The sequence below is a fragment of the Alligator sinensis genome, unplaced genomic scaffold, assembly GCF_000455745.1.
Source record: "Alligator sinensis unplaced genomic scaffold, ASM45574v1 scaffold319_1, whole genome shotgun sequence".
Taxonomy (NCBI): domain Eukaryota; kingdom Metazoa; phylum Chordata; order Crocodylia; family Alligatoridae; genus Alligator; species Alligator sinensis.
Window position 1 is genome coordinate 852,015 of NW_005842375.1, and position 6,200 is coordinate 858,214.

General features: G+C 43.3%; 1 long non-coding RNA gene across 1 annotated transcript in view; it reads left to right on the top strand.

Moving 5' to 3' along the window:
- Positions 1–5,600, top strand: part of LOC102386102 — an 84,289-nt gene extending 78,689 nt beyond the window's left edge. The window contains exons 2-3 of the long non-coding RNA XR_001358501.2: positions 3,361–3,445; positions 5,489–5,600. This is a non-coding gene — a long non-coding RNA (uncharacterized LOC102386102). The remainder of the gene's footprint in view (positions 1–3,360; positions 3,446–5,488) is intronic.
- The last annotated feature ends 600 nt before the right edge of the window (positions 5,601–6,200 follow it).

A 6,200-nucleotide genomic window follows, 5' to 3' on the forward strand; every position in this document is an offset into this window, starting at 1 on the left:
GCAGGAATTCCAGATTCTCACACATGGATGGGGTGAATTCCAGCTTCTCACCTGTGTTCACAAACCACTGACTTCAGTGTGTTTCTGGGACCATATCTTCAGCCAGCATAAATAAGTACAACTGCTATGGAGTTGGCAGAAAATGGCCTGGGTTTTTACTAGCTGATGATCTGTACCCTTTATTTTTCTTTGCTCAGCCCCTGTGTGCACAGAAGTGCATGTGGACTCCTCCATGCTGGTGCTGTTTAACATGGAGACCCTAATCTCTCCATGTCTCAGTTTCTCCGTTTGTCAAATGGGATGATGATTAGGGCTGGGGGACAGGGAACCTTCTCTTGATATATTTTTGACAGAAAATAAAATGCTTAGGGGAAGTCTCTGGTATCCAGAGGTGTGACAAGCAGTTTCTGTGGCCAGAGTTGGGCTAAAGGCAGTAACCATTTTTTTGAAACCTCAAAATCTGCTGTGTCAGTCGCTCTCATTTGCACTACTGCTGGTATCTTGAAACATTTTGATTTTCACAATCAAGCTGAAAACAACATATTTTTCTATGTTTTTATGAAAATTTAAAACTTCCACAAAAAAATACCCCATTTTCTATCCAGTTCTGATGATAATATTCACCAACCACCCAGGGATATTGTAAGGCTAATTAATTGACACATATAAAATATATTGAGATACACAGATGATGCTAAAGAAGTGGAAATTATTTCTTTCTTATAGTATTATAAGGTTTCAATTTAAAGAGATAAAGGCAAATTAAAAATAATAATTTAAGCAAATTTGCTTATCTATTACCATATTACTTGAATATAAGACGATGCCCCAATAATTAGATTTTATATATGGAAAGATTATAATTTTAAAAAAATGTTCCAGGTATAAAATCTAATTTTTGGAGGTTTGCCTTTAATTTGCCTACCTCCTGTTGCTACAGCAGGGAAAATGAATCTGAGGGGATTAAGTAGTCCTCTTGCCCTCTGCTTTCTCCTAGCTTCTTCCCTCTGCAGCCCCTTCCCCTGGTCTTTACTGTCCACCCTGCTTTCCCTGAGTACATGAAAGTGAGAAACAAAATTGAAAACACTGACCTTCAAATTAAATTTAGCTATAGTTATTTGCATATAGCATCCATAGATTTAGTTCATTCAGAATTGATACGTTACCTTTTTTGTAATTGCTGCAAGTTTTATAACAGGACAGATACTTATAACAGATAAGCCAACTAGTTATCAGTGCACTTATTGGTTAAACAATTAATCATTTAACCTTTCATCCCTAACACCTATACCTTTACAGTTCTGTTGCGTGACTGATCCAGTCTACTTGACAGTCCATAACACAAATATACAGTTAAACCATCATCATCACATGGCAATATCGCAACTGTTTATCTGTGTGTCTGCATGCCTGTCGCCACTCTTACATGTCATAATCACGCAGAAAAAACACCTCAGCACCTCTGCCCCCCCTTCAAACTTCCCTGTTTCCCCCTCAGTCCTCTCACTCATTGTCATCTCCATGCTCTCTGGCAGCCTCATTCTTGAACAGCCTGTGCCAGTCTCTTCTCCTCCATATGTCCTCTGCCATTTTTTCCTTGTTGTCTTCTGCTGTCTTCTTGTAGTATAGCTGAAGCTCACTCCCATTCTGATGTGGTCCCTGACTAGGAGGGTCATGTGTCTGTACATGAGCAGGTCAAAGTGGGCTGTTGGGGTCCTTACTGCTTGGTCATATGGCTGAACAGTGCTGCCTCTCTGGTCAGGGTCTTGACCCCTGTCACCATAAGGAGGAATATGATTTCTCTCTGCCATACCTCCCTGGCGTTTGAGCAGCTCCAGCTCCAAGGCCCATGGGCTCATGTTGGGTGGTGTGTCAACCCTCCAGCATTGCAGCAGGTGCCCTGCTAAAAACCTCATGAAGTGGGCTGTTTCGGAGTCTGCCTCAGCTGCCAGTTTGCAGATCCGGCTCATTTACTTGGCCCAGAGGAACAGCAGAATGTCTGGCATTCCTTGGCCCCTGGTCTGTTTAGTCTTGTACAGCATGGCCCTCACAACCTTCTCCCATTTGGAGCCTCAGAAGAAGATGCATATGGCCTTCTGGATTTTATGGACAGTTTGCCTTGGTTGGGGGAGAGAAGACCAATGTGGTATACAGAAGCACCAATAACAACCCTGTCCTTATGAGTGCCGTGTGCCCCTGCAAAGACAGGTGGCACGTGTTCCATAGTCCTGGTCTCTGTTGGTCTTGGCCTCAGTCTTCTTCCATGCTTTCTGGCCTGTTAGCTCTGGGTTGGATTCCACTCCAAGGATTTTTACTGCCTCGCTGGGGATGAAGACCCCCAGGGTAGACAGTTCCCTGAGCTTGCCTAGTGCTAGGCAGGTGCTCTTGCCCACGTTGAGCTTAGTCCCTGCTACTGCTCTGTACACCTAGGCATGTTGCAGTACTCTTTCCACTGACCACTTATCCCTGCGTAGGATGCTGAGGTCCTTCATATAGGCTAGGACACTTTTCTGTGCCTCGCTGCCCCAGAAATCTCCACTCCATAGATTTCAGGGTCTCACCTGAGATGTTGGGCCAGTGGTTCCATCACATAGATGTACAGGATCAGGGAGAGTGATCATCCCTGCTGGATGCCCAACTCCACCGCTGTCAGAGTGGTCAGGAACCCATTCACCAGTACCCTGCTGCTCATGTTGGTGTACGGTGTTTCAAAAAAATGTTCCAGAGTAAGTTGGACAGACACTTGAGTGGAATGGTTTAGTCTGGGATGATCCTGCCTTGAACAGGGGGCTGGACTAGATGACCAACCTCATGGGGTCCCTTCCAGTTGTACTTTCCTATGATCCTAAGAGCGTCTTAGGCCCAGAGCAGTTACAAACACATAAGTTCATGAATGACATGATTTTAGGCCCTGCAGCTTCATTGAAACCTTAAGTCCTCTCAAGATTGAGACTAGATATTACCAGTGAAAGAATTTTAAAATTCAAGTGAAGTTTTTGCTGCTTGCACAGTTTGCCTCTTTTTTGGCTTTGAGGTCAATGAGCTCAGTTTAAATGTTGTTTATAGTCCACTTTGCTACACTGTGATCTTCACGCTGCAAATTTTGCAGGAGGATGTGAGATTATTTCCAATTATATGAATATATTCCATTTGAATATATGAAATACAAAAAATATGGAAAAACTTGGAGGTATATTTGTAGATCTAAGGATTTTTCCCCCCTTTTTCTAAGCAGAAGGAACTACCTGCCAGTCAAAGCTGAGTTAAGCATGTCCTTTTCAAACTATCCAGTTGCAAGCCTTTCCCTTTTCTACTTTCCTTCCTAGAGCTGAATTGATTGATTCTGTTTCTGATCTGCAGTAGCTGGCACATCACATAGAAACCTGTACAAGCATGAGGTACTGGATCTGAGCCTGGTGGACTGGACTTCACCTTCAAACCTGCTGTAAGTTGACTCTGTGAGGTAATGGCAAAACCTAGACTTTAACACCTTTACAATTTAAATTCAGAGTGCTGATTGATTTCTAGAGTCAGATTCAGGTGGAGCTGTGCTGCTAACAGGCTAGTTATCCATGACAGCCCAAAGCAGGATTTTTTGCCAATGGATCGATCAGTAGACTTGCTTTCTTGTGGCTTGTGAAAGTTCTGCTTGGATGGAGGCAGACAAGGTTCCTTGGGTGAATCTGATATCTTTTTATTAGACCAACCCAAATAGTTGGAGAATAGTTATTAAGCAAGCTTTCGGGTTCAAAAACCCTTCATCAGGCTAAGGAAGTTTCAGCAGTGGGTGTGTGCTCTTCCTGGATGGAATGAAAAGTAAAGAAGCCAGGGGCTGGGCTGGGGAGTCAGTTGTCAGGCAGATTATAATGTGTCATAAATCCAATGTCTATATTTAGTCCATGATTTTTAGTATCCAGGAGGTTGATGAAGTGTAGTTCATAGGCTCGTCTCTGGGAAGTGTTGTGCAAGTTTCCTTTGAGGATCAGGACTGAGATGTTGGAGAGAGAGAGGGTGGTTTTCTTGTGAGAAATGTGCCCCCACAGGTAATTGGGTATTTCTGTCTTTGGTAGATTTCCGGTGTGCGTTCATTCTGGTGCGCAGTTGTTGTTTGGTCTCTCCTACGTATTTTCCATCAGGGCATTTGGTGCATTGGATGAGATGTATTACATTTCTGGAGGTGCAGCTGTAAGATCCAGGAATGCTGATGGCTCTGTTGTGGGGTGTAGTAATAGTGGGGGTGGTGAAGATGTGTTGGCAACATTTCTCACAAGAAAACCACTCTCTCTCTCTCCAACATCTCAGTCCTGATCCTCAAAGGAAACTTGCACAACACTTCCCAGAGACGAGCCTATGAACTCCACTTCATCAACCTCCTGGATACTAAAAATCATGGACTAAATATAGACACTGGATTTATGACACATTATAATCTGCCTGACAACTGACTCCCCAGCCCAGCCCCTGGCTTCTTTACTTTTCATTCCATCCAGGAAGAGCACACACCAACTGCTGAAACTTCCTTAGCCTGATGAAGGGTTTTTGAACCCGAAAGCTTGCTTAATAACTATTCTCCAACTATTTGGGTTGGTCTAATAAAAAGATATCAGATTCACCCAAGGAACCTTGTCTGCCTATGTCCTTAGACCAACATGGCTACAACCTACACCCCTGCTTGGATGGAGACCTTTCCCCTTCATTGCTGGATTTTTCCTCTCCTGCTCTTTGTATCTGCACAACAGCACTAGCTTCCATATCACTCGGGCCTCACACAGTTCTTACCTACTGGGGTCTGTACTTGAATTAACACCAAACACCCAGGTTACTTATTTCCAGGGCTATATTGAGTGCCCATGTCAGGAAAACACAGAGATCCATTTCTTGTTCTTCTGCTTATAGAGTTGTATTGTAGCTGTAGCATCTACAGTTGTGCTATGCACTGTACAAACAAAACAAACAGCTGGCTCCTGTTCCAAAGAATTAATATCTAAGCATCATTGTGCATTAGAAAGAACCACCAGAAAATGTGTCCTCTTTATAACGCGTGTCTGCATGGAGCAAGTCAAATCCGGGTTTAAAGCCTCAATTCATCAAGGCACTTATGTCCCATTGGAGTCAATGAAACTTTAAACAGACAGTTATCATTGAACACATGCTTAACTGCTTTGATGAATAGAGATGTAAATGCTTAAAGTTGGGCATATGCCTAAGTGCCTTGGGGTCACAAAGCAGTTCATGTCCATGTTATATTGCCAGATTTGCAGTACTGGAAATTCCCTTGGGATGTATAGATCCCCCTGCCCCTCACCAAGCCCTCAGGTTTGTTTTTAACTGTGCCCGCACTCAAGTGTTTAATATACTGCCCCGTTTTCCCAGTGAACATTTAGCAGCTGCATTTATTATTTCCATCCCTTGGAAAGCAAAGTAGCTATGGCACTGCTGCCATCAGTGGGTAAATAAACATCTGCCCCAAAAAACAAATGTTTTGCAGGGTCTAATCACCACTTCTGATGGTTCGAGTTCCTGCATACACGCCTTGTGATTTGCAGACTTCTACCACCCTTTGGAGGCAGCTAGCCCTCATTTGTGTCACCACCCACCCCTTCCCATCTGTCGCTTTAGCTGACACTGCGGTGAGACTGTCACTACCCACTTGCTGTATAGGGGACACTCGCGGAAGATGGGCCATTATATGAGCGCTTCATTAGCCACCAACATGCAGTGAATGGCCTGAAGGTAAGCCAGAGGTGATACTCACTCAACCTGCCCAGCTGTTTGTGCCTACTGTGACAATATTTTAAGTTTGAGATTTTGGTGATACTTTTTATGTTAAAGAAGGCCCTAATGTAATGGGTACCTAAAATATTTGTGGTAATGTTGGAATGATATTGTAGCTGTGATGCTCCAGGGATTACGTGAGAGGTAAGGATTTTTGTGGGTGATATCTTTTATTGGATCAGTTGCACCGTTGGGATGAAGTTAGACAAGCTTTCAAAGGCAAAGCATTGTTCGGCAGGTCTCTGAATGAAGAATGCCTTGCTTGTGAATGCTTGTCTAATTTTACCCCAACCATGCTAATGCTTGTGAAAGCTTGTCTAACTTTATCCGAACCAGGTCTAATAAAACATATCACTCACAAAAAGCCTTGCCTCTAAAATATTTGTTAATATCTTTCTCAATTAAAGCTGTAAATAGGATGAATA